Source organism: Somniosus microcephalus, chromosome 1 (genome assembly GCF_052327205.1).
Source record: "Somniosus microcephalus isolate GS21.2 chromosome 1, FLI_Smic_1.0, whole genome shotgun sequence".
In the NCBI taxonomy this organism is placed as follows: Eukaryota; Metazoa; Chordata; class Chondrichthyes; order Squaliformes; family Somniosidae; genus Somniosus; species Somniosus microcephalus.
The window spans coordinates 79,537,334-79,563,119 of record NC_140987.1 but is presented as its reverse complement, the minus strand read 5'-3'; the positions used below and the strand labels follow the sequence as shown (position 1 = coordinate 79,563,119).

At 46.9% G+C, this 25,786-nt stretch overlaps 1 long non-coding RNA gene across 1 annotated transcript; it reads right to left on the bottom strand.

Annotated features, from left to right (window-relative positions):
* Positions 1 to 1,325: 1,325 nt before the first annotated feature.
* On the bottom strand, positions 1,326 to 19,514 carry LOC147124191 (uncharacterized). The gene is made up of 4 exons (XR_015079642.1): positions 19,151 to 19,514; positions 15,281 to 15,555; positions 7,567 to 7,679; positions 1,326 to 1,388 (listed from the first exon to the last, which is right to left on the bottom strand). It is a non-coding gene; the product is annotated as an uncharacterized LOC147124191 (long non-coding RNA).
* Positions 19,515 to 25,786: the final 6,272 nt, after the last annotated feature.

Below are 25,786 nucleotides of genomic sequence, written 5' to 3'. Positions count from 1 at the left end.
CCCATCCTCCTATCTAGAAACAGCTGAAGAGATTTCCGTCTTCCCAACTAGGAATACATAAAGGAATTCCCATGCTCCCAACTGGGAACAGCCAAAGGGGATTCCCATGCTACCAACTAGGAACAGCCAAAGTAATTATAATTTTCCCCTCTGGAAACAGACAAAGGGATTCTCATTTTCCGCACTGGGAACAGCTGAAAGGATTCCCATGCTCCCAATTTTGTTAGCTGCAACGTGCAATACAACAACAACTGACAAAACTGCAGGAAGCTGCTGCCGAACAAACTGAATGATTTCAGCCAAACTGCAGCAGGACACAGGCAAATGAGCATCACGCGATAGAAAATGTTGAAATAGATAAATGCTCATTTTCTGAAAAACAACTACGCTTCACCTTCACAACCGTCATAAACAGCAGCAACATCTGCTTTCAGGGATAAGCAAGAGCAGGCCAGGCCTGGTGTGGTGTAACAAAACTGTTTTATACGGGGGAAGTGAGGGCTGGGGGGTTGAGGTTTGGTGAACATTGTGAAAGTCAGCGTGGGAGCTGAGCCCAATAATTATCCTTTATGCAGCACTGCCTCACGTGGCCCAGAAAAATGATACCTTGCAAAATTCAGCACACTATGAATCAGGCGTGAGGCTGGGTGTCTGATTGTGTGACCTGTGCTCACCCCAGCGAGACTCCACACTGTAGGTGGAGCCTTGTGAAAGCACAGCTCATAGTTACAGATTCATATTCTCAGGAGGCACTGTTCTACGAAACAGTGACCTGAGGGAAAATTTGGTTCCAGTTTAAATTCTGACTTCAATTACTCATTAATTGGATATAATTTTGATCGCCTCAGTTTTTTTTGTAAATGCAAAAGTCTATTTTACGTTAAAGTTTTAAATTAATTTGATGTTGAAAAAAATAAACAAAGACCATAACATATTGGCCCAGAAATTCGGGTCAGGGGCTTCCCGCGGGTGCAAGCCCCCGACCTACACTTACATATCGCGCTGACATTTGAAGACTGGGCCTGCTTGGATTTCCGGTCTGTGGTCCGGTTCAGCTCCCAGCGCGCTGTGCGTGCGTGATCCAGCGGCGTACTTAGTGCGATGAGCCGGCTGGGATCACGTGAGCACTGGGCAACCAATGGGAGTTTACAAAAGTCCATTCATGAGTTAGACATAAGACCTGTCAAACTCATGAAAAGTACGGGCGCCCAAAACACTACTTAAACTTTAAATAAAAGTTATAAAAAATTCCAATAATTAAATTAACTATTAATAATTTAAAAAAACTAATTTAAACAATTATTCAAATTTCTGCCAAAAAATTTTTTTCAAGAAATCGGGTCCAAAAATACACTTACCTTACTGTAAATTCTTTAAAAATAATAAACCTGTGGAAAAAAATGTCTAACTTTAATTATTAGACCACTTATAAAACGAAGTCCTTACGTCTGCTTTTTACATTCGTAAAAAGTGGAGGCCTTCACACACAGACAAACCTGTCAAAGAAACCGAAGTTCAACGCGTACACACTGCCTCCAACGTCGCTAGGGAACCGCCTCTTAACCCCTTGGTTCAGAGGAGAGGAAATGCTGGTTTTCCGCGCATACGCTGTGCATGCTGAAATCCGGCACTTCCAACGGGCCCACGCGTGAGTACCCCATCCGTACTCACGCGTTGGGACCGGAATTACTGGGCCATTGAGAAGGAGTCCACAGTGCCATGCACAATTCGGAGTCCCACCAGGCTTCATTCTATCATGTCCACAGTCACGTGGTGAAATAATATCACATGATTGCAAGTGCTCCAGACCCACTCCCTCTGATGATGTTATGTACGGAGTATGGTTTACATTCCTAGCCTGACAGAAAACACTGGAGTAAGTGACAAAATATGAGTTTGTACAGTCAGCAGTTAACCAGTAAAGTCCTCTTAGATAATCAGGTATTCTGGATCCAGACTTCGGTGTGCTGTGCCAGCATATGAGTTTCACCATCATTTTTGAGAGTGTCTTTGAGAAAACTTATAAAGGAGTTAATATAAAATTCCAAACCTTCCTCTTCAAGCTCTTTTATAGTTTTAATGTTAGTAATATGAAGAAAACTATCCTGTTTTCACAATCTTTAGCTTTATATTTTGTTTAACAATAGGTCTCTTGGACACAAAGAGGTTTTGAGGGTGCAATGAGACCCAACTTCGGGGACCAACATCCTGCGCCCCAAGGATTTCTGAAAGACGTCTGACCCAAAATTGGGTTGGCCGATTTTTAAGACATCCCTGGCAGCTAGAGTTGCCAACTGTGGTTGGAGCCATTCCTGGAGGTTTGATCACATGAAGTTCTGACCACGTGAAAACTGATCACATGACATCTGATCACATGACTTCTACAAATGTTACTGCACTTACCTGATAAAGTTTGGGTCCCCTGTAGTTGAGTGTCTTTTCTTGAGGTTTCATAACCAGCAGCTGTTGTGCCAGAAGTTCCAAGAACCAGGAGGTCACCCGTGAGCAGGTGATGAAGGAAAACCGAGGGTGGGGAAGATGGGAAACCGAGGGTGGGGAAGAGGGGAAACCGAGGGTGGGGAAGAGGGGAAACCGAGGGTGGGGAAGAGGGGAAACCAAGGGTGGGGAAGAGGGGAATCCGAAGGTGGGGGAGTGATTTGCAGAGGGGAAACCAGAGCTGGGAGGAACTTTGATTCCACCAGTAACTAATGGTAACTCACTGAAATTGTACTGATAACTCATAGTAATAGTGGTAACACTCAGATTGCCCTCATAACCAACAGTAATACAATAACTCACTGATAGTCTATATGTAACTGGTAGTAATAGATGGAATGCCGCAATATCCTACCTGTAACTAGTAGTAATCCTATAACCCGCTGATATTTACCCTCAAACCATAGCCAGATTCCCCCTGCATTGCACAAGGTGAGGTCAGGCTCCCCAGTTGATGCCACTTTTAATAGGCCCGATCTCTCTCCCTATCTCCTTGGACTCTGGTTTGGACTCCGGTTCCATTTGAAGGTGACAACACTGAACTGGGAGCCTCAGTCAGAGCTGATCTGTACTTGGACTTCAGACATCAAAACCAGCCGGCACCTGGATCAAACCAAGAGATCACACAGAGGGCAATGGGCTCGGTGTTTGGGGGACTTCTCAAAGGGCACATCATCCTAAACTCAGCTCAGCACCAACATTTCTAAACCTGGGCTGGGACTCAATAAAGGAGAGTTTTCATAGAATTATAGAAATTTCAGCACAGGAGGAGGCCATTTGGTCCCGGGTGCTGGCGCTCTCTCCTGTAAATCCATTCCTCACCCGCAGATTTTTTCATATTCCTCCTTTCCAAATAATTATTCCATTCCCTTTGAAATGAGGTTTTAGTCTCTACCTCAAAAGTCACATGTGGTGAAGTATTCCACAGTCTAGTAGCCCCCAAAGGATTGATTAGCAATCTTGTTGTGTGAGGCCCCTTGGGGAGGAGCAATCATAATATGATAGAATTCTTCATTAAGATGGAGAGTGAAGTAGTTGACTCAGAGACTAGGGTCCTGAATTTAAATAAAGGAAACTACAATGGTATGAGGCACAAGTTGGTTAGGATGGATTGGGAAACGTTACTTAAAGGGTTGACAGTAGATAGGCAATGGCGAACATTTAAAGATCGCATGGATGAACTACAGAATTTGTTCATCCCTGTCTGGCATAAAAATAAAACAAAAAACGTGGCGCAACCGTGGCTAACAAGGGAAATTAGGGATAGCATAAGATCCAAGGAGAGGACATATAAATTGGCCAGAAAAAGGAGCAAACCTGAGGATTGGGAGCAGTTTAGGATTCAGCAAAGGAGACAAAAGGATTAATTAAGAGGGGGAAAATAGAGTATGAGAGTAAGCTTGCAGGGAACATAAAAACTGACTGTAAAAGCTTCTATAGATATGTGAAGAGAAAAAGATTGGTGAAGTCAAGCATAGGTCCCTTGCAGTCAGAATCAGGGGAATTTATAATGGGGAACAAAGACATGGTTCTGTCTTCACAAAGGAGGACACAAATAACCTCCCAGAGATGTCAGGGAACATAGGGTCTAATGAGAGGGAGGAACTGAATGAAATCAGAATTTGTAGGGAAATGGTGTTAGGGTAATTGACGGGATTGAAGGCCGATAAATAACCAGGGCCTGATAATCTACATCCTAGGGTACGTAAGGAAGTGGCCCTAGAAATAGTAGATGCATTGCTGGTCATCGTCCAAAACATTATAGACTCTGGCACAGTTCCCATGGATTGGAGGGTAGCTAATGTAACCCCGCTATTTTAAAAAGGTGGTAGAGAGAAAACGGGGAACTATAGGCTGGTAAGCCTGACATCGGTAGTGGGGAAAATGCTACAGTCCATTATAAAAGATGTAATAGCAGAGCACTTGGAAAACAGTGACAGGATCGGACAAAGTCAACATGAATTTACAAAAGGTAAATCGTGCTTGACTAATCTACTGGAATTTTTTGAGGATGTAACTGGTAGAATAGATAAGGTGTATTTGGACTTTCAAAAGGCTTTCGATAAGGTCCCGCATAAGAGATTAGCATGCAAAGTTAAAGCACATGGGAGTGGGGGTAAGGTACTGACTTGGATAGAGAACTGGCTGGCAGACAGGAAGCAAAGAGTTGGAATAAACGGGTCTTTTTCCGAGTGGCAGGCAGTGACTAGTGGGGTACCGCAGGGATCAGTGCTAGGACCCCAGCTATTCACAAAATATATTAATGATCTAGATGAGGGAACTAGATGTAATATCTCCAAGTTTGCAGACGACAGAAAGCTGGGTGGGCGTGTGTGCTGTGAGGAGGATGCAGAGAAACTCCAGTATGATTTGGACAGGTTGGGTGATTGGGCAGATGCATGGCAGATGCAGTATAAAGTGGATAAATGCGAGGTTATCCACTTTGGTGGCAAAAACAGGAAGGCAGATTATTATCTGAACGGCAATAGATTGGGAGAAGGGGAAGTGCAACGAGACCTGGGTGTCCTTGTGCACCAGTCGCTGAAGGTAAGCATGCAGGTGCAGCAGGCGGTTAAGAAGGCAAATGGTGTGTTGGCCTTCATAGCAAGAGGATTCGAGTACAGGAACAAGGATGTCTTGCTGCAGTTGTACAGGGCCTTGGTGAGACCACACCTTGAGTATTGTGTGCAGTTTTGGTCGCCTTATCTGAGGAAGGATGCTCTTGCCATGGAGGGAGTGCAGCGAAGAGTCATCAGACTGATACCTGGGATGGCAGGAATGACGTATGAGGAGAGATTGGGTCGATTGGGCTTATATTCGCTGGAGTTTAGAAGAATGAGAGGGGATCTCATTGAAACATATAAAATTCCAACAGGACTAGACAGACTAGATGCAGGAAGGATGTTCCCGATGGCGGGGGAGTCCAGAACCAGGGGTCACAGTCTAAGGATAAGGGGTAAGCCATTTAGGACTGAGATGAGGAGGAATTTCTTCACCCAGAGAGTGGTGAACCTGTGGAATTCTCCACCACAGAAGGCAGTTGAGGCCAATTCATTAAATATATTCAAGGAGTTAGATATATTTCTTAAGGCTAAAGGGATCAAGGTATATGGGGAGAAAGCAGGGACAGGGTACTGAATTCGGATGGTCAGCCATGATCTCAGTAAATGGCGGAGCAGGCTCGAGGGGCCGAATGGCCTACTCCTGCTCCTATCTTCTATGTTTCTATGTTTCAGTTAAAGAATCTTCTTTCACCCTTCCCCCGTTTCTTCCAGTGAGAATCCTCAGTCTCCCTCCCCTTGTTCCCCATCGAGCCACCAGAGGAAATAATCTTTCACTATTAATCACAATACTGCTGGCTCCCCGTCCCGATTAAAGCAGAGGGGCCTAGCGCAACGTGCACCGGGGTCCTGCTGGACCACCGGGGAGCGGGGTGCCGGCAAAAGAGCCCGGCACTCGAGAGGAGTGCCGGGCTGCCCGATCACGGCCGGTACCCCGCAAGGGGAGGCGAGAGGGGGCAGATGCTGGCAGGCGGCCCAAAAGAAAATGACCGCCTGGCACCTGCCCATTAATTTGCCCCGCCCCGGCCGCAAAAGCGCCACCCTGACGCTGTCAGACATAGCGTCTGGTGGTAGGTCTGGGGGCGCGAGCCAGGTTTGCGGCCGGTGCGCGAGTAGGGCGCTGCACACGGCGATGATGACATCGGCAGAGGCGCAGTGCTGCGGGGCGCTACTGGCCACTGCTGCCGCTAACCTCCCGTTGAATTTTGCGGGAGGCATTAGCGGCGACACGCCGGGGCACTAGGTGCTTTGCGCCCCAAGGTGGCGCTAACAGGAGGTGCAAGCAACCGAATTTTTCCCAAGTTTCCAATTTTTCAACAATTGAGGGGACCTAATTTTGCTAACATTGGAGACTTTTTGATATTTGAAAAATTGCACTGGGGAACTCCCTTGCTCTTCTTAGAACAGTGAACCTTTTACATCCACCTGAGCGGGTGATCGGTGAGAAAGTTACCCCCAAGGCTGGCATTATAACTAAAAGTTGTGTGTAGTGCGTCCCTGTCAATCTGTTTCAAATATGAGCTAAAATAAGTTGTCGAACAAATATACTGATGTTACTCTGCATAGAAGTCAAATGCTGCTGAACTGAGAGGTGTCAAAGGCTGAGATACTGTCCAGTGGGGGGTTGCGGGGCGGGGGGGAATGCTGCTCACTAGGGTGGAGGAGTGGAAAGCAGTAGAAAGATTTTGTCGGGGGCGGGGGTGGAGGATGAAGGGTAGATTCGTTCAGAGTGGGTGGGTTGCTAGGGCTGACGTGTACCTGGAGGGGTGGTGTCTGAATTGTCCCTCATTAAGGGAATTGGGAAAGGCAGTCTAGATTCTGCTTGCTGGGGTGGGAGGTGATAATGTTGTTCATCAGTGGGGCGGTGGGTTTGTTGAGGGAGGCAGGGGATACACCACAGAGTTTGGCAGTGATGGCGGGCGCTGAAATTGGCCATAGGGTCCACAGGCTGATCGGGGGCTGGAGATATGATGCCTCAAAGAAAAGGCAGCCAGCGGGGAGAGTTAGGAGGAAGTCCAGGAGAGCTGTATGGGGAAGAAAGTTTTACACAACTTTCTACATTTATTTTTAAACTTTAACCCTTATCTGCTTTACTCACCTATGCCAAAAGGACTGCTGACTAAGGCAATGGAGGCACAAAACCTCTGGCTACTCCACAGCAGCACTCAATGGCCAGAGCTTGCAACTGCATACTGACCTAGCCCTTTTTTGGTACTAACTCTCAGTGTACTATGGAGCACCTGTTGTTTAGGCTGCAAATGTTGCATGATATTTAACACTGAAAAGCCCTATTTGAGCACCACTAACAGGTGTAACAGGTACTGCAGATAAATATGTATACTTTTATAATGGATATTGCCATAGGCAGAGCCTGACAGAATATTCAATGTATTTTGAAATGGAGTGTTGTAACTTAGGTACCAGTTGCAATATATAACAGATTTACTGATCAGGTTATTTTATATAACATATGGTGATCATTCTATTTTAAGTAACGTATTTTACACACCATTGTGGGAACACCATCACCAGAAGGACTGCAGCGGTTCATGGAGAAGGGCAACTTCTCAGGGTAACCAGGGATGGGCAATAAATGGCGGCCTTGCCAGCGTCACCCACATCCTGAAAACAAATAAGAAAAAGATAATGATCAGATTGTCTTCTGTAACATACTGTAGCTGACTGGAGTTACGATGGTATAATTCAGTCTTCCGTTATTCAGCAGTGAATACTTTGGCAGCCTTCTGAAGATGGTGCTGGTGGTTATGTCATATTACAGGGTGTTAGAGCTCAGCAACAGACGTGACACAGACCACAAGGCCATCTAATAGGGTGAGTGAGAGAGAATCCTGGATACCAGGGCTCCAAACTTCTGAGGGCCCAGTGCCGCAGTCCTGGTATAAATTGGTCAAGTGTTTCCATCAGACCCTCAGCCCAACCCAACCATGGTCCATGCTGTCAAAGCCCGGAGAAACAACCCTGCTCCTCACGGCCCCACAAAAATAAACACAAACTTTACCCATGGGCTTGCTTTTGGCTGGGTCACCAGCTGAAACTGAGCAGAATGTCCACGCCGCACACTCCGCCCAGTGAAGGAAAGAACGAAAGAAAGAACTTGCATATACGTTGTGCCTTTCACGATCTCAGGCGCTTCACAACCAATGAAGAACTTTTTTGAAGTGTAATCACTGTTGTAATGTAGAAAATGCGACAGACAATTTGTGCACAGCAAGCTCCCACAAACAGCAATGTGATAATGAGACCGGAAAAGCAGCGGACCTGCGCGGGAGCAGCCCGAGGCGGCGGAGCTTAAAAGGGAGCAGTCAGAGGCACCGAGGCCCACAGCCCCGAGACCGGAGAAGCAGCGGACCTGCGCGGGAGCAGCCCGAGGCGGCGGAGCTTAAAAGGGAGCAGTCAGAGGCACCGAGGCCCACAGCCCCGAGACCGGAGAAGCAGCGGACCTGCGCGGGAGCAGCCCGAGGCGGCGGAGCTTAAAAGGGAGCAGTCAGAGGCACACCAATCCAGGTTCCAGGAGAGAGGTAAAATGTAGTCCAAGTGTGACGTCAGCAGGAAGCAGGTAAGTGATTGGTTGGTGAGTATTTCTCTCTTTTCAATACAAGCTTGAATTCTGTGGTGTTAAATTTCTAGGGTCTCTGTGGTGTAGTGGGGACAGTTGGTAAATAAAGCGCCCTAGAGTATACCTGTAACTGGGGTATTGAATACATTTTTAAATTAATTATAGGAGTAAGTCATGGCAGGAGAGTTCAGACCCGTGTTCTGCTCCTCTTGCTCCATGTGGGAAGTCAGGGACGCTGCCAGTGTCCCTGACGACCATGTGTGCGGGAAATGCATCCAGCTGCAGCTACTTGTAGACCGCATTGCGGCGCTCGAGCTGCGGGTGGATGAATTTTGGAGCATGCGCGATGCTGAGAGGGTCGTGGATAGCACGTTTAGCGAGTTGTTCACGCCTCAGGGTAGGGCTGCACAGGCAGAAAGAAAGTGGGTGACCATCAGGCGGAGCAACAGAGGCAGGCAGGAAGTGCAGGGAACCCCTGCGGACATCCCCCTTTCAAACAGGTATACCAAGTTGGATACTGTTGAGGGGGATGACTCACCAGGGGAAGGCAGCAGCAGCCAGCTTCCTGGCACCAGGGACGCTTCTGCTGCTCAGGAAGGGAGGAAAAAGAGTGGGAGAGCAATAGTGGTAGGGGTTTCTATCGTAAGGGGAGCAGATAGGCGTTTCTGTGGCCGCAAACGTGACTCCAGGATGGTTTGTTGCCTCCCTGGGGCCAGGATCATGGATGTCACTGAGCGGCTACAGGGCATTCTTAAGGGGGAGGGTGAGCAGGCAGAGGTCGTGGTCCACATTGGGACCAACGACATAGGTAGGATGGGGGATGAGGTCCTGCATCAAGAATTTAGGGAGCTAGGTAACAGATTAAAGAGCAGGACCTCAAAGGTTGTAATCTCTGGATTACTCCCAGTGCCACGTGCTAGTGAGTATAGGAATAGGAGGATAGTGCAGATGAATGCGTGGCTAAAGAGTTGGTGTAGGAGGGAGGGTTTTAGTTTCCTGGATCACTGGGCCTGCTTCTGGGAAAGTTGGGACTTGTACAAGTCGGACGGGTTGCACCTGAACCAGAACGGGACAAATATCCTTGCGGGGAGGTTTGCTAGCACTGTTGGGGGGGGTTTAAACTAACTTGGCAGGGGGATGGGATACAGAGGGGAGCTGAAATAGGGGGTGATGTGCTGCCAATTATAGAGAAAAAAACAAGTCAGCTTGGTAGACAGGGCAAATATATAAGGGCAAGGCTGGATGGCATCTATTTTAATGCAAGGAGTCTTGCAAATAAGGTGGATGAACTGAAGGTGTTGATAAACACATGGGAGTATGATATTGTTGCTATCACGGAGACATGGTTGAGGGAGGGGCAAGACTGGCAGCTCAATATTCCGGGGTACAGAATCTTCAGGCGAGACAGAGGGGGAGGTAAAAGAGGAGGGGGTGTCGCAATATTAATTAAGGAGTCAATTACTGCAGTAAGGAGGGATGATATATTAGCAGGTTCCTCTAATGAGGCCATATGGGTGGAGCTTAAAAACAAAAAGGGGGCAAGCACTTTGCTGGGAGTGTACTATAGGCCTCCAAACAGTCAGGGGGAGATAGAGGAACAGATATGTAAGCAAATCTCAGAGAAATGTGCAAATAATAGGGTAATAATAATGGGGGATTTCAACTTCCCCAATATTAACTGGGATAGTCAAAGTGTGAAAGGTTCAGAGGGTGTAGAATTCTTAAAGTGCATCCAGGAGAGCTTTTTGAGCCAGCATGTAGAAAATCCTACAAGAGAGGGGGCGGTACTGGACCTAATTCTAGGGAATGTGGCCGGCCAAGTGGAAAAAGTGCTAGTAGGTGAGCACTTTGGTGACAGTGACCATAATATGGTGAGATTTAAGGTGGTCATGGAAAAGGACAGGGATGGGCCGGAAATAAAGGTTCTAAATTGGGGGAAGGCCGATTTTAATAGGATAAGGCAGGATCTGGCCAAAATAGACTGGGATCAGCTACTTGTAGGAAAATCCGCATCGGAGCAATGGGAGGCTTTCAGAAGGGAGATTGAGATCATACAATGGCAACATGTTCCCGTAAAGGTCAAGGGTGGTTCTAAAAACCACAGGGAACCTTGGATGTCAGGGGATATACGAGAATGGATTAGGAAAAAAAGGAGGGCTTTTGGCAGATACAAAAGGCTAAAGACGGAGGAAGCCCTAGAGGAGTACAAAAAGTGCAGGGGGATACTTAAAAAAGAAATTAGGAGATCAAGGAGGGGCCATGAAATAACACTGGCGAGCAAAATAAAGGAAAATCCTAAGATGTTTTATAAGTATATTAAGGGTAAGAGGATAACTAGGGAAAAAATAGGGCCCATTAGGGACAAAAGTGGCAATCTGTGTGTGGAGCCGGAAGATGTAGGAGGGGTTCTAAATGAATTTTTTGCATCTGTTTTCACTATGGAGGAGGACGATGTAGACATAGAAATAGGGCGGGGGGACTGTGATATGCTCGAACATATTAACATCGAGAGGGAGGAGGTATTGGCGGTTTTAGCAGGCCTAAAAATGGATAAATCCCCAGGCCCGGACGAAATGTATCCCAGGCTGCTGTGTGAGGCAAAGGAAGAGATTGCGGGGGCTCTAACACATATATTCAGGACCTCTCTGGCCACAGGGGATGTGCCAGAGGACTGGAGAACTGCTAATGTAGTACCATTATTCAAGAAGGGAAGTAGGGAAAAACCGGGGAACTAGAGGCCAGTGAGCCTAACATCAGTGGTAGGAAAATTATTGGAAAAAATTCTGAGGGACAAAATTAGTCTCCACTTGGAGAGACAAGGATTAATCAGGGATAGTCAACATGGCTTTGTCAAGGGAAGATCATGTCTGACTAATTTGATTGAATTTTTTGAGGGGGTGACTAGGTGTGTGGATGAGGGTAACGCAGTGTATGTGGTATACATGGATTTCAGTAAGGCCTTCGATAAAGTCCCGCACAGGAGACTGGTCAAGAAGGTAAGAGCCCATGGAATCCAGGGTGCCTTGGCACATTGGATACAAAACTGGCTTAGTGGCAGAAGGCAGAGGGTGATGGTCGAAGGTTGTTTTTGTGACTGGAAGCCTGTGGCCAGTGGGGTACCACAGGGATCGGTGCTGGGTCCCTTGCTGTTTGTGGTCTACATTAATGACTTGGATATGAATGTAAAAGGTATGATCAGTAAGTTCGCGGATGATACAAAAATTGGTAGGGTGGTAAATAGCGAGGAGGGTAGCCTCAGTCTGCAGGACGATATAGATGGGTTGGTCAGATGGGCGGAACAGTGGCAAATGGAATTTAACCTGGAAAAGTGCAAGGTGATGCACTTTGGGGGGACTAACAAGGCAAGGGAATACACAATGAATGGTAAGACCCTAGGCAAGACGGAGGGGCAGAGGGATCTGGGTGTGCAAGTACACAGATCCCTGAAGGCGGCGGAACAGGTGGATAAGGTGGTAAAAAAGGCATATGGAATACTTGCCTTCATTAGTCGAGGCATAGAATATAAGAGCAAGGAGGTTATGATGGAGCTGTATAAAACACTGGTTAGGCCACAGCTGGAATACTGTGTGCAGTTCTGGTCACCACACTACAGGAAGGATGTGATAGCTTTGGAGAGGGTGCAGAGGAGATTCACCAGGATGTTACCAGGGCTGGAGCGCTTCAGCTATGAAGAGAGACTGGGCAGATTGGGTTTGTTTTCCTTGGAGCAGAGGAGGCTGAGGGGGGACATGATTGAGGTGTACAAAATTATGAGGGGCATAGATAGGATGGATACTGAGGAGCTTTTTCCCTTAGTAGAAGGGTCAATAACTAGGGGGCATAGATTCAAGGTAAAGGGCGGGAGGTTTAGAGGGGATTTGAGAAAGAACTTTTTCACCCAGAGGGTGGTTGGAGTCTGGAACTCACTGCCTGAAAGGGTTGTGGAGGCAGGAACCCTCACAACATTTAAGAAGCATTTGGATGAGCACTTGAAATGCCATAACATACAAGGCTACGGACCAAATGCTGGAATATGGGATTAGATTAGACAGGGCTTGATGGCCGGCACGGACACGATGGGCCAAAGGGCCTCTATCCGTGCTGTATAACTCTATGACTCTATGACTCTATGACCATCTTTTAGCGATGTTCCTTGAGGGATAAGTATTGGCCAGGACACTGGAAGAACGCTCCTGCTCTTCTTCGAAATAGTGCCATGGGATTATTTACGTCGACCTGAGTGGGCAGACAGGGCCCTGGTGAGACCACACCTGGAGTACTGTGTACAGTTTTGGTCTCCTTACCTAATGAAGGATATAGTTGCCATAGAGGGAGTGCAACGAAGGTTCTCTAGACTGGTTCCTGGGATGGGGGGATTGTCCTATGAGGAGAGATTGAGTAGACTAGGCCTATATTCTCTAGAGTTTAGAAGAATGAGAGGTGATCTTATTGAAACACACAAAATTCTTACAGGGCATGACAGGGTAGATGCAGGGAGGACGTTTCCCCTGGCTGGGGAGTCTAGAACCAGGGGTCATAGTCTCAGAATAAGGGGTCGGCCATTTAGGACTGAGATGAGGTGAATCTTTGGAATTCTCTACCCCAGAGGGCTGTGGAGGCTCAGTCGTTGAGTATATTCAAGACAGCGATCGATAGATTTTGGGATATTAAGGGAATCAAGGGATATGGTGATAGTGCAGGAAAGTGGAGATGAAGTAGAAGATCAGCCATGATCTTATTGAATGGCGGAGCAGGCTCGAAGGGCCAAATGGCCTACTCCTGCTCCTATTTCTTATGTTCTTATGTTCTTAATGTCTCATCCGAAAGACGGGTCATCTGAAAATGGCAAATGGGGTCCTATGCACATCATAGGACCCTGATTTACCTATTAAAAGGGCTCCACCGCCTGACTCAGGCGAACGCTCCGGCCGCCTAGCAGTGGGCCCAGGGACCGATTGCAGTGGCTGCAGCGATGGTAGGACTCAGGAGGTGAGCTTGGTTCTACGTTTTTTTATTGCCGGGAGTTGAATCTGTGCGAGTGAGGTGACACAATCACCCAGATGGTTGGAGTGGAAACATCGTGGAGAATACAGAAATGCAAATCTGCAAAGTGAATTAGGCACAGTGGGCAGAAAATTTAGAAAAAAAATCCCCCTAAAACTGAAAATGCAAAATGTCTCCTCACATAAGGAGAACTTGAGGTGCAGCAGACTGTGAGGTCACGTGTGAGACGACTGATGCCACCTCGCCTGAAAATGGCCTCTGGTAGGCGTCTATGCAGCTGTATGCAAAAGGAGGCTTAATCCGTCCTTAGCTTATAGTAAATAAAGAAAGGAATATGCTCAGTGATTGCAAATAAGGGAGGGGCAGAGGCTGCATCGGATACTGAGTGTAGAATGTTCTAAAAGGCAGGTGGTTTAAAGGGGTATTGCCCTCATGAAAAATGTTTGGCAAACCCTTGGGGGTAATTTTAAGCCAACCCGCCCGATGGGAAACTGAGGGGATGGGATCAGCCATCTGTTTTACACCCACCTGATTTTACTCTCCGTTGAGGTGAAGTTGAATCTGCTCTCTCAGATGGATGCAATAGATCCCATGACACGATATGAAGAAGAGCAGGGGAGAGCTCCCTGGTGTCCTGGCCAATATCCTAAAACAGTTCAATTGGTCATTATAGAATAGAAGGTTATGCTGACAGGGTTAGATGAAGTAGGGTGGGAGGAGGCTCATGTGGAGCATAAATACCGGAACAGAACCATTGTGCCAAATGGTCTGTTTCTGTGCTGTACATTCTATGTAATTCTATGTAATTATCTCATTGCTGTTTGTGGGAGCTTGCTGTGTGCAAATGGCTGCTGCGTTTCCTAAATTTCAACGGTGACTGCACTTCAAAAGTACTTCATTGGCAGTGAAGTGCTTTGGGACGTCCCGAGGTCATGAAAGGCTCTGTATAAATGCAAATTCTTTCTTTCCTCTGCCCCTAGTGCTGTAATCTACAGTCTCATTCCTAACAAGATATTTATTCAGTTCCTTTTGGAAGGAACAGAACCTCAACTGAAATGTGAGACTGTTCCGTGTACCTGTTATTCTGTGGGAGAAAATAACTTTTGCTCATGTCTGGTCTCTCTTGTTAATTATAATCCTGTGTCCTTTAGTTCTGTGCTGGCAGTACAAGTCAAGCTGCTCACATTGGGAGTGTCCACCCTGTGGCTTTAGTAGAACATGCAGCCCCCGAACTCTGGGGAACCAACCTTCGAAGCCCAGGTAACTCAGTCTTGTTTGTGTTTGTTTTTCTTACTCACTGGTTTGTCCTGTTTGAATCTGTGGGGCTGGTGGTTTGGAATGGGCTGTTCTTAGTGCTGTTGTCTCATTAGTTGATAAATCCTAAAGCAGAACCCCAAGATCTGTCAGTGTCAGAAGCTTGAGGTATCTGCATATTATTGGGAACAGGGAGTTAATCTTTATCTGTGGTCCCCAAGGATCTGTGACACAGCCCATACAGACATCAATACAAACATCAACATCACAATGGTTCTCAGCTCCTTAATGACCAAGATAGTGTCCCCTCAGTCTTCATTTCCTCAAGAGTCGCCCAAGTATGGTTTTAGAGCAATGTGTAAATACAATGAATAAAGTAACAACTCACTGAAATCAGAGCCTTTTGATCTCTATGCAGTGACAATATGAAGCCAACGAACATCACCATCCAGCAAGAAAGTCAAGTGAATTCAAGATTAAAGAGCAATGGTTTTTAGCCCTTTGGGCCTGGCGGGAGAGGTGACTGATCGAGAGCCAGTGTTGGGCTGCGGGCTGACAATGAGTGAACTTGCTGTCTAGTTGTCTCCTTGGTTTGCAGCCATGTCAAACCTCCTGAGTCTGGTCTGCTTGTAAATGACGTTTTTCTTTAAAACTTGCTCCCACCTGCAAAATGGAAGACTTGAGTCAAAGGAACGAGAAAAAGAACTAGGATGGAAAAGCTTTCCAAAGTTACATCTTAGGGAAGAAATGTTGAGAGAGACAGGATGGGGGGGGGGGGGGGAAATGTTAAAAGAGAACAGATAGAAATTGGGAAAAGAGCTTGAATGGAGAAAAATGGGGATACCAGGATGGACTAAACATTTGGGTGAGATTTGCTGAGTCCCCATATGCAACAGGCAGGTTATTGGAAAATCCTGCAATTTTCCAATAAGCTGCCCGCTGTGTAAGGCTCCGCCAGTGGCGTACAGTCTCAGAAAAATGTGCTCATTCCAGGGGTTCCCTTCTGCCAGAGCAGGTGCGTCAAAGCAGAACCCCCACCTCCCCTCAGCAGGAGGCCGGACACTCTCTCCAGAAACCCGGGGATAGAGTCACCCATGTAGGGGGTGGCGTGTGTGCAGTCAGCTTGCCTCTGACTGGGTTCCTGAGCGGTTCGAATCGCTCCAACACCCCTGGGTTCTAGACACCGGACTTAGGTACAGGCGGCGATACAGAATTGGAGTAGACAACTGGTTTGGTACAAGAAAACTGTATTTTTATTAAAAAGGCACGGTGGCATAGTGGTTAGCACTGTTGCCTCACAGCGCCAGGGACCCGGGTTCGAATCCGGCCTCGGGCGACTGTCTGTGTGGAGTTTGCACATTCTCCCCGTGTTTGCGTGGGTTTCCTCCGGGTGCTCCGGTTTCCTCCCACAGTCCAAAGATGTGCGGGTTAGGTTGATTGGCTATGATAAATTGACCCTTAGTGTTAGGGGGATTAAATACGTGGGGTTACGGGGATAGGGTGGGATATGTGTCGGTGCAGGCTCGATGGGCCGAAATGGCCTCTATCTGCACTGTGGGGTTTCTGTGATTTCTGTGATTTCTGTGAAAAGTTACAACACTGAAAATTACTGGAATAGTTACAGACTTACAAGAGTACACTTAATTAGGAATGGGGAACACACGGCACATCGAGGGAAAAATCACAGTATTAATCCCCTTACCCTTGTCCCACCCCCAATATCTAACTAATTGTGCTGTGAGGGGCCAGGGATCATGCTCACCAATAAGGGTTTCTGGACAGGTCGAATCCTGTCGATTAAGCTGGCTGCGGTTTTGGGGTTCGTTCTTGGTGCCCTTTGGGGCCTGTCGTTGCCACGTGGTCTCAGGGCGCAGTGGTGGAGTCGTCCGAGTAAAGTACCCTCTTTTCTCCGTTAGAGATAGGGAGTAAAGTCATTGTTGGGTACTTTACCTTGTAGAGTGGAAAAAACTTCGGGTTTTGTTCTCCTGGTGGTGGTCTGGTCGTCGAAGTTTTGTTGCGGTTGGGGTTCAGTTGGCAGTCTTCGGTGTTAGCTCAGTTGTGGTGGCCTAGATCACTACCTGTGCAGTGGTAATGATCTGAAGGTATGGTTTACCCGGCCCTTTGTTACCGTGGTGCTCGTGGTCATTTCTGCTTTGTTGAGTTTCGAGTATACCTGGACCAGGGTGTGTGCCTGCTCGTCCCCAATGCTTCTCCACGCTGCCCTTCTCTGCCTTTTGTCGGTCCGCCTTCGTCTGCTTCTTCTTCTTCTACCCCTGCTTCGTTCGTCAGCTTCGTTTGTTTTTTTTTTGGTTACCGGTGGGCCTACAATTATACTACTTCGGAGGTTGTTATCTGCGCGCCAAATCAGGGTTAGTTCTTTGTCCGACTTTTGGCGGGCTCGTTAAAGTGATTATAGTCATTCACCTTAACTGCTTTTCGGGCGGTTGCCCCGTTGTTAAATGCTCTTTAATGTCTCGGTGTTTGTTATTCATGACGTGAATTGGTATCTTCCTGGCTCGGCAGCCAGTTTAAACTGTAAGCGATTATTTATGCAAAGGTTTGATGGGTTCAAGCTTAAGTCTTTCCTGAGTTGATTGGTTTCAAAATGAAGAATGCGTATTCTGCATTATCTATTGTCTGGCTTCAGCTCTCACAGGCCCCGGCATGTCATTTGACCTGCTGTTTTTGCGGGGTCCTGCTTTCCAATCTTGCAGGCTTCTGCCACGAGGTCCAGAAGCCATTTTGTTTAGGATTCCCTTATAACTTCGTCCTTCAGGGTCCCTTTATTAATAACTCTGGGGAATGTGGGAATTTTGAGAACCCTACACTCGCATGGTCAGGATGGGCCTATCGTGTCTGCAAAAGTGCATCAGTGGCACCCTGTCAGAACCACCAGCCTGACAAAGCTTCGAAGAATCGTGTCCTCTTCATCGCTTCTACTCCCAATGGAGCATGAGGGCACCTTTGGGAAGGTAATTGATCCCCTCTGGGATCGGTTACCTTTCCCTAGTAAAGGTCAGCGGGACTCACGTCAGTTATCAGCTCCTAGCTGGCGTGTATTCTGCTAAGGCCCAAGGAGGGTATATAGGGGGCTGTTACAAGGGTGGCCCAGGCACTCCCGCGATGTGCCGCCTTGACTTAGGAGTGTTGATGGAAGATCTCCCTGTGGCATCCCCACCTGAAAATAACAGAACAGGGTGAAGTTCCAGTGGAGCTGGCTCTGCCTCATTTTCTGATCAGAGATTTGGGCCACCCAGTCTAATCAGTCTGCTTACTGCCCATACTCTTTAATATTCCTCTCTCTGGAATACTGTGTCCACTTCTCGTCCCCTCACAGGTTGGGAGAAATGGGGGCCCCAGACAAGGCTCCGAGGAGTGCCACTTGATTAATACTAAAAATCCTTAGTTATCATAACAGGCTCAGGGAGTTGGGTCTTTACATCTAGAAAAGTGTAGACTTTGCGGAGACTTGATTGAAGTATTTAAAACGATGAAGGGACTAGACTGTGTACATGTTATTATTTGAATTAGGTAATTTAGGGAGAATGAGTGGACATGGAACTAGATTAGATGTCAGGAGGCTTGTCTTTTCCCAGAAGGTCATTGACCGTTGGAATTAAGTTGCAGGCTCGTGGAGTGGGCAGTGATTCACCACAGATGTTCCAACAGGGAGCTGGACAAGTTTGTGGAGGAGGCTGACCTCCTTGGGTACAGGAGGTAGGTAGGATGTTGGCTGATGTACCTCGTGGTCACCGAGATCGCCTTTCGGGGTCAGAGAGGAATTTCCCAGAATTATTTTTTTCCTGACTTGGCCTCGGATTTTTGAATCTTTTTTTTGTCTCTCCCAGGAGATTACATGACTGCTGGTGGGCGGGGAACATTGGGGAAGATGTTGCCTAGTTGTAACATAGCTGAATGGTAGCAGACTCGATGGGCCAGCTGGTCTTTTTGTGTCCATGTGTTGGTATGTTCCTATGTCAGTATGTGTTCGTATATTGAACAATTGGAGATGATTTTTGATTTGAGCAAAACGTGCTCCCTTTAGGCAGCTCTTTGATCTGGAGGCAGGAAATCCGGCGGCTGTTTTTGAAGGTCAGCCGCAACACCTTAAAGGGGAGGGGTGGAGGTGTCAGGAGTAAAGGGAAGCGCCAATTTTGAGCAGCAGGCAAAATTTTTGCAGCAGTGAGGACATTAATTGTGGAAATGTTGAAGCCTCGAAACCCACAAGCTGCTAGCATTAAAAAAAAGTATCACAAACCTGCATGCAGCCTTCTCTGACTGTGGCTGAGGATCCCTTTAATGGACGCTCAAAATGGCAGCCTCCCAACGTGAACCGCCCATGTTTGGTGGGCTCGAGTAGGAACTCGCGGTAGCAACGAAAATGGTGTTGGATGGGTCATAACTAGGTCATGTGGTGAACACACGTTCATGACGCTGCTGCCAGCCACTTAGATTGAAGTTGTCTGAAAGTAGAAACGAGTGGCAACAGTGTGGTAAATCAGTGTTTCAACCATTCAGCGCTATTTTGCTCTTGCTACTGCCCATTTTGAAGTGCAGATGGGGCAGTAAGGAGATGCAGATCGCTCCCGTTGGGGATCATTTTATCTTTCGGAGATGGTGTAACATGGACAATAGCGGATTAACACCACAGCTGATTTTCCTTTTCCATGGAAGTTAATGGAAGCGAAAATCGGGCGGGGCAAATAATTGCCGGCCAATCCAATTTCGGCCATTTTACACCATCGCCCAATATTAAAATTACCCCCCAATGCCTTTTGAAAGAACTTCTGGATTTGATTCAACAACGCCTTGTGTCAGAGAACCCACATTCTAACCACCCTCTGTGTGATTATATTTATTACACCAAATGACTGAAATTAAACAGGATTGAACTGGATTACCGATGCATCAGCATGTGTGAGAAATGTTCACCACTGGCTGCACAACAGAAACTGGTACTTGCTGAGGTCAAATAAAAAGTACTCATTATGACTGCCCAAAATGAGTGAAAACATTTCCTGTTCTAAAAATAAATTTGGCTCAAAGAAGTAGAGACAGCAGGTTTTATTTTGGGCGTGGCTAAAATTGGTTAAATATTGTCCCTTGGGTTTCAGAATGGGCCTTGAATGAGTGCAGGGCCTCAGGCATCATACAATAGCACACTCCAAATCATGCCTGTAGAGCAACAGCTCATTGTTGTAGATCAGTAGCCCTATTTTATATAACACATTGGATGATTCCAGTTTGGATTCTCCGATTGAAAGCAAACAATGTTAGAAAAGCACAGCAAGTTAGTCTGCACGCGACAGAGAAGGATAGGTTGACCTTTCAGTTGTGACTCTTCAGCATGTTTGATGTTGGAATCCTGTTGTGGCTTCATATTGTACCTGAACTCCTCGCTGGGGAAAGACTGGAGCAGTGACTCCTCCAATCTGGTGCTAACAGGGAGTAATCCCGGATTCTACATATAATGGAGCTCAGTCAGGAAAGCAGCATTTAACATCCCAGAAATATAAATCATAGTTAATAACAAGAATGAAAGAATCACTGTTTCAGCTAATGACCACTAATGCTCTACTACAGCACCTCTTCTTCACTGTCATCTGCGTTCCAGAGGAAGTTTCTGGAAACTTGAGCTGAGAGATTCCCGCATGTGACTGAAGTTTTCTCCATTGCTTTTCAATGTGACATTAATCGCTTCCTTGCGTTGCTGTTCCCTGCCCAGTCGCACTCTGGCTCGTGGTTTCATTCCCCCCCCCCCCTTATGTTGGTGTCTGAGCAGAGATTGTCACAGTCTGATCGCGCTCTCTCCAGACCCCTGATATAATTACCTTAATTCGTACTGTGGGTCAATGACACCTCTGAAAACTGTTCTCAGAAGGCTGTGTACAGGTGACAAAACGCTTACCATAGGAATAATGTGAATATTAAGCTAATCAAAGTGTTCTCATCTAAAACCAGTGGTTAACAAGCTATCCATGTCACTTTGCTGCTTGCTCCTGCTCTGTCCCATTTGTCTACTAGTAATCTACATTTCAAATGATTACATGGGAAGCTGGAGTGGTAGTGACAAGGATAAACGAAGCTTGTTAAACTAATAGCTGCACTAATGCCCAAATATGTGAACTTCTAGTGCAATTCAGCATCAGCGCTAGCAGAGCTGTCAGCCGACTCCCCCCGGACTCGTCCAGCACTCCTGCCACATGATAAATGGCCTTGTCGAGCAAATTCATCCGGGGCCCAATTAAACAGGCAGAAATGAACTAGAGCCGTCAACAAGAAAAAATTCCGCACAAAGTCAAGGAAGCTCCAAGGCGGTGAAGTCATTCTGTCAGAAAATGGCCATTTAATGCTTTGCCGAGCTCACGACAGATATGTCATCTGAGGAAGCTTTAGTGGAGTCCCTGGGTGTTTCATTTATTAATTATCGGATACAACAGGGGATTGGAGTGCTTCTCACAGGCACTGTCAAGCAGCCCCTCCTGTCAGTACCTACTCAGGCCAGCTGCAGACAAACAGAAAAAGTTTTACATTTCAAAATAGAATCTTGTGTCTGTCTTTGTGGGAAATAATGGTTAAAGTTTGGCAATTCTGTTGTTGTTGTTGAAGGGCACCCACCAAAGCACATGCCAAATCTCAATCATCTCAATCCCTTGTTTGTCCCCCATCATACAACAGGAAAAAGGAGCCTTGACTCAGGAAATGCTTCTTACAGATTTCCTTAGGGGCTTGGGGAGGGGAGTGGGGGTGGGGAGGTGTTGGGTGGAGTAGGGAGAGGGGAGCTGACACAGGCCGCCCCACTGCAGCACGCCTGTTCCCGTTGGCTGAGCGTGAAGCAGTTTGTCATCAAGTTGGAGCCTGCGGCCTTGTCTGTCGTTCTTACCGAAGGAGGCCGTGCGCAGTCCTGGAGTCAACATGGGGGATGGGTTGGAGAGGAAGGGTAGCTAGGTGAAATTAAAGGGGCAAAACAAAGCAGGATTGTTTTTAAACAATTTTTTTAATAGTTTCCATAACCACCATTCTGAATGGAGACAGCTCAAGAATTAAACCACGCAGTTGAGTTAGTTACTGCCTTAAGTTCTAAGACCACCTCAGTGAATTTCTTTTTTATGCTCAAATCATTTGCATCTCAGATGCAAAGCCCCAACCCTGAGCGAAATGTACAAAAGAAATCTGAGGCAGCTGATTGGTGATGTGCCAGTTTAGTCTTTAATCCAATGATATTGTTACAGCTTTGAGTGGCATTCATCCTATGAGTGAGTGGAACACACACTGCAGCGTGTACCCTCAGTAAGCGCTGTCAACACCTGCCACTGACAGCATCCCTGGCTTATTTTTTTGTTAATCTGGTATTTCATTGGAGATTTGACAGAGAAACAATTACACCTTGTACCTCAAGCACAACACACACTCCTGTCAAAAGGCAAATATGGGAATTAGCAGTCAATACAATGACAGTATTAAAAGTGCTTCATTTCCACGTAGTCTACTCACACAGTTGGATGTTGGCCGAGGCCTCGCCTCTTTATTGTGAAGAGGAAAAGAATCTGGTGATTTGAGAATGATATATGGAGCAAGCCCGCCCGTTTCTTGAACCTATTTACATTACTTTAACTGTGAAGAGGTTTCTTTGCAAATGTATTTGTACTGAAGGTTATCAAATGGGCGTAAATGAGGCTAGTTGTATAAATGGTTCAAAACTTCTGCTGCCGTTGAAACTCTGACCTAATTTAATCCAAAGCAGAGATAAAGGGGAGAAATTCAATACCTTAGCACCTCCTGTTAGTGCCTCTGGGGGGCGCTAATGGGGCGCTATCGGCTTTGCGACCGGGCGCGACGATAATACCGATGCCCGCGAAATTGACATGGAGGTTTGCGGCGGCGGTAATCACTAGCGCCACGATCTCCTGCGACCAGAAATCATGCCGTGCGCATCACCCCGGTAGCGCCCCGGACCCGAACTTTGGTTCCGCCCCCTGCAGCATCGCCGGGCGACAACACCGACAGCTGCAGGAGGCGTTACTCAGGAGGCCGGGAGCTTCGGAGGCGCAAATAAAAGGGGTTGTTGGCACGGGTAGGAGAAAAATGTTAACAATGTTGCAATTGTTTTTTTGTCGATTCCTCCTTGGCCGCGATCGACCAGCCCGGCACTCTGCTGGAGTGCATGGGGCTGATCAGGCTGGATCGCGGCTGCTGTCGGGGACGAGCTAACTGGTCCCAATGCAGAGGGAGGGAAGGAACCTTGGGTCACGGCAGCGCTGCACGGGGCATTGTGCAGCGCTGCACCACTACCGCCCCGCCTGTATCCTTTAGCGCTCCAGGAAGGAAGTTGCTTTCTCAGCAGCCAAGGTAAGTAGAGGGAAAGCAGCTACACCTGGGACACAAGATGGTCACAGAAGGGAGGAAGAGTGGAGCGGGAGCAGTCGGGATAGATACAGTGATTCTTTTCGGTGATTGTCCCTGGTATAAATAGTGCAGTTCAATGAGCTGACAGGACACAGGCATCAGATATGATCTGACAAGCCCAACGTTCAAGCAATACTTAACAGGCAACTTCATTCACAAGTGGAAGACAAAAGAGCGAAATTGGCCAACGCCAATAGCGTAAAATGCGCTGATAGCGGATCGACGCACGATTTTCTTTTCCACTGACTTCAATGCCAATTTGCTATCGGCACGTTTTGCAATACTGCCATTGACCAAGTTCACCTCTGAAGGATTTTTCCTTATGATTGCTGTCTCAATGGACTGTACTTTAAAAAAAAAATACAATGTCTTTGAAACAATGCCAACAACGCCAAGCATTACTAAATACAGGGGGGAGGAGTGGGGGTGGGGGTGGAATAACATAACCACATTGCGTGTCTGCTCCCCGGAAAAGTGGGTGCAGTGGCTTGAGGCTTACACTGCTCCCCAGGCACTCAGCGCAGGAGGAGAGTGAAAAGTGGGCTGGCAGATAGCACACAAGCTGTGTGGTTCGCTCATTAGCCCCCGACTTTCACTTAAATAAGGCACTGGCTTCAGAATGTGGTTGGAGTGCACTCCAGGCGCTGAAGGGGGAGCCCTCCTTTATTTTTTTAAAGTTTAGGCTCAAGAGCAGGAACCCAGATTAAGGCCAATTTTTATCACTAGATCAGCTAACTGAGCACAGATCAGGGACTGAACCTCAGACTTTCCTGATTGTTTTAGCTCAGTACCATAGTGACTGGTGTATTTACACACTGGTGTGGGGGAGGGGGACTGGAATTTACACATCGGGGTGGGGGGGCAAATTCCAAGTGCTGCTGGTGCCTCAAACATCAGAAAATCACAAGCACGCTGTCTGTGATTCCCCACCATTGAGGAAGCTGTGATCCAGTTCTCAATAAACTGCACACTCCTATTATGTGCCGTTTATTAATACCACGGGTATGGATGGTTTCATTAGTGGCTGGAGCTGGCACACATTACTGCAGTAACTACTCCATACTGCTCTTATATCAGCAGCCCGACACTCTCACACTGTCTTCCTGACCTACATGTCCTACCCGAGCTCTCCTGTCATTTCTCTCACCACGCTGGACCTACAATTAGCCACTGGGCTATCAGCCGTGATGTCAGGACCTAGTTATTATGCTGTTATTTGTATTTTTACATCTAAATAAATATGTAAAGTGATACTTTGAAATCCATCTCGTCTGTGGTTAGTGGGAATAATCAAAACTTATGCTACAGCGACCTTCTCTCCATTAATAAAACATTATTTACCACATGAACACGCCTTTAACGGGGGTTTGAGGACCCACAAAGCAAGTTTCATTATATTAAGAGTCCTTACAACACGGGCTCCCTGTATTTCAATTTATTTTTTATTAATTCTCGGGATGTGAGTGTTGCTGACAAGGCCGCCATTTATTCCCCATCCCTTGTTGCCCTGAGAGGGTGGTGGGACTTTTGTTTGATACAGATAAGGGGCTGGCTAGGCCACTTTGGTGGGCAGTTAAGTATCAACCACGTTGGTGTGAGACTGGATTCACATATAGATCAGGACAGTAGGTTTCCGTCCCTAAAGGACATTAGTGAACCAGCTGGGATTTTACAACAATCCAACAGCTTCATGATCACTTTTACAGATACCAGCTTTATATTTCCAGATTTTTTTAAGATGAATTGAAATTCTCAAACTGCCATGGTGGGATTTGAACTGGATTATTAATCCAGTAACATCTATATATATATAAAAGGATCATGGCGTCTGTCTGTCTGTCTGTCTGTCTGTCTGTCCGTCCGTCCGTCCGGGGCATCACTCAAAAGTTATAGAGATAGGAACAGGAGTAGGCCATTCGGCCCTTCGAGCCTGCTCCGCCATTCAATGAGATCATGGCTGATCTTCGTCTGAGATCTTAGCTGATCTTACCAGTTCAGTACCCCGTCCCCGCCTTTTCTCCGTAACCCTTAATCCCCTTAGCCTTCAGAAATATATCCAATTCTCTCTTGAAAATATTTATTGAATTAGCCTTCACAGCCCTCTGTGGCAGGGAATTCCACAGGCTCACCACTCTTTGAGTGAAGAAATTCTTCCTCATCTCTGTTTTAAATGATTTGCCCGCTATTTTTAGACTGTGGCCCCTGGTTCTGTGCTCCCCTGCCATTGGAAACATTCTCTCTGAATTCAGCCTGTCCAGGCCTGCCATAATTTTATATGTTTCGATGAGATCCCCTCTCAATCTTCTAAACTCCAGTGAGTACAAGCCCAAACTATTCAATCTCTCCTCGTAGGTCATTCCCGCCATTCCAGGTATCAGCCTGGTGAATCGCCGCTGCACTCTTTCCATGGCAAGAACATCCTTCCGCAGATGGGGCGACCAAAACTGTACACAATACTCCAGATGCGGTCTCACCAGCACCTTGTACA